The sequence below is a fragment of the Opisthorchis viverrini genome, assembly GCF_000715545.1.
Source record: "Opisthorchis viverrini unplaced genomic scaffold opera_v5_153, whole genome shotgun sequence".
NCBI lineage: Eukaryota > Metazoa > Platyhelminthes > Trematoda > Opisthorchiida > Opisthorchiidae > Opisthorchis > Opisthorchis viverrini.
The window spans coordinates 535,384-543,589 of record NW_008751810.1 but is presented as its reverse complement, the minus strand read 5'-3'; positions in this window follow the sequence as shown (position 1 = coordinate 543,589).

Sequence of the window (8,206 nt, the reverse complement as noted above, 5' to 3'; positions counted from 1 at the left end):
TCGAATCAGGTCCACACCTTGACCGAATGAACGATTCTTACACATTCGCATATCAGTATTTGAGTGTTTCAAGTCCAAAGTATACTTTGATGTCGGTTTTTACTCACACAACAGCAGAAGATACACTAAACAATTACTGTTATGAGCAGATCAAGTTGCTGTCAGCAAAGAACCAAACTGCCAGTCATTCGCCGGAAAAATGAACGCATTAATAGAGCACTGACTCACCATCACTAGTCACTACATTTGGGTTCGTTATTTTCCGCTGTATCGGGTTCTCAGTAAGCGCGGGAGCGTAGGCAACACCAGGTTGGCATACAAAAAGAACATTATTGAATTGAAATCTGATTTTCTTCATAGTGGGACACACCATTCTACAGAATCGTGCATCATAAGTGGAGACCAACAAAAGTCTTTCAAGAATAGAAGCAAGCAAAATGGGTCCTGATCTGAGCTCAAAATAGGGTTTTGGTACGTTTCAAGCTAAGGGTTCATAGAGAATCTTGTCTAGCCAATATGCTCACGAAGAGGGGGGCTGCAATTGTAGCGACGTTTTCCCAACTCAGGTGTTACTTTCTTTTCAGAGGAATGCACCATATTTCAAGCAGTAAGGTTGATCCTGAAAAGTCGAGAAGACGGGCTAATTGAGGATGGTGAACATTAACTACTTGCCAGTTATAAAGCTGAAGAATTTTCACAAATTCTGCGCCAAAAATGCATCGGGTGAGTAATAAGGTTGTCGAATAGCTAGTGAAATGTAACGATATCAGAGCTCGAATTAGGAAGGTATCGATAACGTATCACGTGCCGCATGAATTAAAAAAGGAACATTGTTTTACGAACTATGTGACAAGAATGATCTGTTTTGTACGTAGCTACAAGGGGATGCCACAGAATAGAGTATATTCCAGTTTCCAGTAGTCCTTCACCGGTGTATTCCTCACCCCTTAAAAACGCACGATTATGTAATTTTCGCTGTTTCCGGTGCGAATACCTGAAGAAAGCCCCTAAAGTCGATGGTCATATAGAAAGGTTATTACGCTTGAAATTTGCACCCAGATCCCATACGACAGTGAACAGTGTGACCATATTATATTGAAGAGTTCTTACCACCGCAACTTAGTTTATTGATAATCCCACAACAAGAGTTGCACGAACAAGGCTTTCAACTAGGCCTTTTGACTGTGAGTGCTTGAGTGCAATGAACATTCGATTTCTTTCAGTCATTGTTCTGGCTATTTAGCAGTCACATGGTTTCCGTGATCTGCTGGTAGAGCTGGGAATTCTCAATCTCGATTGAAACATTTACCCATCTCTCTCTGTGTGGGTTCTGTTCTTACAATCATGGTGAAAAATATATCTGGTCACCTGACTAACAATTCATAGGAATCGAGACACGGTATTTGCCCAGAATAGGACCGCCTCTGCCATTCTGCACACTCAAAGGACTGAAAACAAATAGTCTGTTGAGAGATTACGCGGCTTCTAGTTGTCCCAAAAGTGTTTAAAAGCAGTTCTGGGTACCAAGATGTCCACAGCTTATGAGTGAAACAGTACCCAGCCCCTCAATGAATATTATCTAACTCTGGATCTTGGGATCACCTGAATTTTTTCAGGACCCCGGTAGCGTGGCAAATGAAATTCCGTGTCCTATAATCTATGATAGTAGGTGAATTGGTTCAAAAAATACGTATGCATAGGTTTCAAAGCTAAGCAGCCCCCAAGATCTCTACAACGCAACTATGGATACCCTTCTCTTACATCATCTAGCTATGTAAAAACCGGGACGTCTATCTTGTTTAATGACAGCAGCGGAATTAGTGATGACCGTAGAATGTTGCTCGGAGATAAACTGGATTTAAATGTATCCCGTTGCAAAATCATCCTTAGATTCGCACTTTTTCATTCTGTATAAAGCACATAAGCAAAAACGAATTCTCGGGAAGCCTACTGATTTTGCATAAGTACAGTCATTGAGTAGTCACCCGGGCAGATTACAGCGTATCAAACAGATTCGTCTAGCCTGGGCTAACTGGTAGTCGCATGTCGTCAGTTCGTCTGCTAAATAATTTTCTGGGCTTGGTCAACGCTGTCTGACCTTCCGGACGGATTATACAAACTAATTATGGTCGCTGCAGCTGTTGTCAGGACTCGCAGTCTAGTGAATTATGGGGGTTGGGAAATAAAAAGGATAGGCTACTCGGACTCTAACTTTCGGTCCACAGTATAATTAACAAGATTTTTGACCACCGCGGAACGGACTTTTGGCCAAAACGGTCTCAGATTAGCACTAGACCTGAGACAGTGTGCAGCCGATCTTTCAATATGTCTCGATGTTGTTACTTCCAAGAAACAAACTTGAAGTTGGTGAGTCAGAAACACAGTATGCTTTCTGTACAAAACTGGAAACGCTAGCAAGCAATATGGGAGTGAATAACGTGGCTGCTTCAATTTGGATAAATAACCGTCATTGAGCAACTGTTCCTTTCGGCAACAGTATTTCCTAAGTAGTGAAATTTAAGCATAGAAAATACACGTTCCCACAGTTTTACGGAAATAAGGTATGCAACAGAACGCTCAATAATAGGTCCAGTAAGTTTCCAACACGCAATCGCTTGCCTTGCACTCGTTTTAGCTTGGAAAACCTCCGCCCCGGAAGGGTCCATCATGAGTTTGTCGTTTTTTCGGAAAACCGCAAGAGAAACTTCAAAGTACCACGCACTAAATAGTTTATCTGCAACACCCTTTCGGTGCCCAGCTGCCATGTTACCCGAAATGAGGATGGTGGTTGAGATAGTGCCAAGCTGCCGAAGCACAAACAGGAGTAGTTGGGATGCAGAGACTGGCCTTCCGGCCAGTAAGTCCACTCCTTAACAGCGGAGCTCCTCGATTTCGAATTGTGTAATAATATCAGGCAACTTACTGGGTACTCTGTTCAAGGGAACCTGTAGGTGAGCAGCTTTTAACTTCACTCTAAAAGAGAATCGGGTACTCATAAACTGACAGGACAAGTTCTGATGCTCCTAGTTTTCTTGCAATTGAAGGTCAACCAGTAATCTTTGCGCATCACCTGTTCCACCCTGTCTGTTCCCGTTGGCGTGAGAATAGATGTCAACAGTTTCGAAAAATGAGAATCAGTGAAAATGTTTCTTTCATACTGTCCCAAAGAATCTATCACCGTTGTCAAAAGTCTCGTCTTTTGAGATACACAGGCTTGCCTGTAACACACTATCTCGTCGGCCTATCAACATGCCACCAGTTACTCTAAGGCACCTTAGAACCCAGCTTTTTAAAGCAGATACGGAAATGTGTGGAGATAGAGGTGATGTATTAAATTGTCGTACATAAAGCATTTTAACACCTAGAATTGATGGTTCGAATACTAGAAACATGAATTCTCAATCAGCGGCATTTGACCCAGACAACGAAGGTCAAATCTTACCTGTGGCCACAATAGACAGCTGGTGGCTTGTAGTATCTTTATGGAACATAATGGTAGGTCTTTTTTTAACTTCTGAGAAGCTGAAAACCACATAGGGTCTTAATATGATTTATTCGTTGCTCCAGTTATCAACAGTGAATATGTGGGGCTTTTCTGGTTGGTGTGGCACTTGATTTTTGTCAAAAACTAAAAAAGTGTGCGAAATTCCGTGAGCCTACTTACCAGTTCTCTGTGCTGTACAAGTGTTATGTAAATGAAAAGCTTTATCAGTCATTGCTCGACGTTACTTACCTACGATATTCGTCAATTCTACCCCGTGTGAATGATGTGGTAGGATTCGGACGGCACACCCAGTGTTTCTGTCGACTCAGCCTAGGCTGATCATGGTCGGATGTAGGTCGGAGTGAGCAAGGCCAAAAACCGAACAGGAGAAATTGTTTCACAACCGCCCAGCCAATGACAGTCCTCACCATTCAAACTGACACAGCTCAACAACTGAACTATATGGACAGTTCTATCGGTGAAATTATAGTACGAATTGGACCGTGTTTTGCAAAAGCATCTGAGCTATTCATTCTTAGCCAATTCGCTTGCTGTTTCCTAGTGGCTACTTGCAACAGGAATGAAAAAATAAATCAGAAGAATGGAAGACTCAGTCAACTTTTGGAGAACCGAGAGTTCTGATGTCACGTCTTGCACTTGTGTTATATCCTTCCCCGTCGAACTGGGAAATAGATTTCAAGCTCGCAACATTACAGTCTTAGAAGACGTAAATGTACACTTTTGAAGGTACATCTATGCGAACAGGTGAACATCCAGGCCTACGCCCTCTATGCATCTGCCAAACGCATGACTCAAGATTCCCACAACTGGTTCAATCTGTTCAAAAATGTCCACACAGGGCTGCTGGTTTCCTAGAGAAGCCTCACACAACACACGTGTCCGTTGGAGCAGCGCGCATGAAGCCATCTTTAAAGCAAAGAATTCCGTTTACTTCCTTTCACCAACTAGCTTGCTACACGGTGATCTTGATGTGACAATTAGTTTGGTCGACAGGCTGGCTCGTGGCGTACTTTGTGGTGCGCCTTTTGGTTGAACACCGCCCTGTTTGTTGTTGCACTTGTCTCAGGTTGTTTTGACACGTGGTCGCACGTTTGTCCGTGCGCCATTCACAGCGGTGTTTTGTTCTGTCTGTATGTACGTTGTTCTTTATAGGTCGTCTGGTGCCGATAAACAACCTTGACCGATGCGGTCTTAGTTTGAAGTTCGGACGCTGGGTAATCGTACTTAGAAATGGGGTTAAGTAATTAGACGTTGTGCACTAGGTACTTAAACCTATACGAACTGATTAGCAATTCCGGAATGCAGTCACCAATTAAGTGCACATTAGATTTGACTAATTCTAGACTTATCTGAGTTAATTAGACCACCTATCAACTTGCTGAGCTACCAAGCGGATGTCTGTTGTTCGTTATGTGATTAGAAGCGATGATTGATCACTAGGAGCTCTGTGTAAACTTTTCGCAAACTGTTCACTGTCAAGTGGGGTAGCTGCTCCTGTTGGTATCTATGCCTTGAAGAAACTAGTATATAAATTGTCACCATTCTGGTAAAATTTCTTTGAAATTAACAAAGTGCTCTATTTTTGGTTCGTGTTTTAGTGTTATTTCCACCGTTCGGCTGTCTCGGGATAAATGAAACCTTTCTCGCAGCTAATATGTGGGTGTGTGATTAAGTTATCGCCGGAAAACCGGTTTGGAAAAGATCGGGGCCAAACACGCACACTCTGACCGTCCAGCGGATGAACGTGGCCAACGGTGTTTTTCCCAAAACAGTGCAACTCAAGACGCAGCACTCAAGCGCAGCCACATTAGGCATCAGGCAAGTATACATTGCTCCCTGTGTCCTTTGGACAGGCCGGCTCTCTTCACCCAAGTGCGTCAGACAGTTGAGTCAGAGACATCGAGAAGAAACCCTCAAGAAAACCCTAAAAACTACCAAATCGCAGTTCAGATCTTATAGTCAGAGCCTAGGAGAAGGTTCTCAGAACAAACCCTACATCCTATCACTGATTAATGGGCTAGACTTTGGATTTAAAGGTTCATGGTGGTTTACCTCGAAAAAAACCATTATTCGGCCCGGGAGATTATCACTAATCTTTGATGTTGTTTGTCCGATCCTCCCCAACACTTCTTCCCGATAGTGGCCAACCTACATGCCGTCCCCTAGCTGGACAAATTTTCCATTTGTGTACTGATAATCGTCTTTTCCTGACCCGAAAAAATGCTCATATCGAGTTAGTTGGAGGTTACCAATTACTAGCAGTCGTGGACTCTGATGGGCCATGTTGCTTTCGGTTACTGACAGACAGCATCAATTACAGCTTATCGCTCCTTCTGGGGTAAGCACCCTTGCTCCGATTATGCCTAGCAATGAATTTGCTTTCCGTCGGCCGAAGCAGAGCGACTCCATTCACCAAGTTTGACAGGTTTCAATAGATCAAGAGGATCGAGCTGGCCAGTTTAGAAAGAATGGTGCAAATGACGGTGAGTTTTGAGAGGTTCAATGAAAGAGGGTTAGAAGAGCTATTCTCAACCTTTAGAACTGTCTACCAAAGCCATGTGACTCGATTAAGTGAACACTAGACGCCGTCGAGATCTATAAATATTATCTGTACTAAAAAAACAATACAAGCGACTAGCGACAATGATGCAATCCGCAGATCTCTGAAACACCAGATAATCAAGAATGACAGAGGACGCTGGCGGAGTGCAGAGGCCCAGGAGATGTTGAAGGCTTTCACTGCAGACAATATTTGATTCGGCTGATTCGGTCAACCACACAGAAAAACATAAATGTAGGTGAAACAATCTTAGAAATAGAACTTACAAACTCGTCGTCTTGGGCGACGATACCATAAGGACCATTTCATCTGGTCTTTTTTAACATAACACTTGGCAAAACCTAGCTGGCCCGAATGAAATATCGACACCCACCCGCTTTTAGTAACAGGAAGCCAGCGTGAAATATTACTCCTCAAAGGTAATAAGAATATAGACCCGGATGGTCCGAACCCCGCATTCTTAAAAGAAGGTGGTGAGATTTTCGGGAAAGTTTGGTAACAACTGGGTAGATTTATTTCTGGCCAACGTTTCGCTTTTGACATGGAAACTTCGTCAGGCCAAATGACTAGGTTAGGAGGTTGGTCAGAATTCAAGACAGAAACAGAACCAATCAGCTAAGTCAAGTGAAATCTCTGTTAGGCGGTGGCCGAGGGATTTGTGTGTTAGGGTGGGTCACCATGTTAAGTTAGTGGGGGAACCCACATGGTTTTGGATCCAGCTTAGGGTCTAGTGCTTCTCGTTCACGTGATGACCCCTCTTGAGCGTCATTTGCACTTTTCATCTGAATGTGTGGATGAGCTTGTGCTATGATAGTCGTGTAAGAGAGGTTATGTGAACTTTGGTCGGACTGGAATATCCACCGCTTGATTCTGCTGATGATTCTACGTGCATTGACAACCACACAGTAACGTGTCAACTCGGTTTATCCAAGACCGCTCTAAATACGCTTACCAGTTCCACACCCTCGATCCTATTCACGCTGTGATGCTTTGTACTTTCCATCGCCTCGGCTGTCAGCCGCTGTGGCGTGAACCGCAGTCCCCGTCTTAAAACTTCCATATTATCCAGATCTATTCCGTGTCCTGTGTCTAACGCATGTACCACCATCGTTGAGTCTTTGATCAGCGCTTGGTATCATTCCTAATTTCTTGGTGGTTTGCTTATCCTCTTTTAAGGCGCACCCATTCTGGTGTGTAATTCCCTGGCACTTTGTCCCGTGTAAACCTTAGTGCAATCGTTGCAGTTAAATTTCTTGGTGCTTATCCTCTTTTAAGGCGCACCCATTCTGGTGTGTAATTCCCTGGCACTTTGTCCCGTGTAAACCTTAGTGCAATCGTATCGTTTAATTTTATACATACGGTCCCTAGTCCCTTCAACCGGGAGGGTATCTTTCAGTGTTGAGGTTCTAGTGAGCGGTCTGTGGAAGATATGGGACGAAGACTGAATGCCAGCAGAATGGAGTGCCTTGACTGTCATCCTAGTCTTCAAGGAGGTCGCAACGACGTTATGCAAAAACCATCAGGGCATAAGGCTGGTAGCCGCGGCATCCAAGATGTCTTCTATTGCTTTTCTGCTCAGATTGATCTATTATCGGGAGAGACAATTTCGTGAATCTCACTATGTTTCGCTCTGGTTGAAAATGAACCGACCACATCCTCGCCACGAGACACGTTCCGGAACAGCGCCACTCTTTCAAAAGTCTCATGTTGTTCATTTTTCTGGATCTGAACGCTGCTTTTGACCCCGTCGATCATCAGGAACTTTGGCGGTGTCTGTCGACTTAGCGTGTTCTTTCCCTTTTGGGGGCACTGTATGCGAAATCCTGCGAACGGTTGTGAGTACATGAGTTCACCACGTCCAGTTGTGTAAGACAAGATTGTCCTCTTTTGACTTCCCTCCTCTGTTCTGCTACCAATGTGCTGCTTCCGAGACGGTTACTCATAGACATGGGTATGCAGACGACATTGGGCTTCTTGGTTCATATCCGGCAAACATGGAAGTCTTTTTTCAATAACCTAAATAATTCTGCTGCACAGCTTGACATACGTTTCATAACTCCAGAGGGTAAAGTGCCGCTACATGACTGGGTGGAATAAAACTAAAACCTCAAGCCTTCTGTCGAGCCAATCGACGCAGTAGA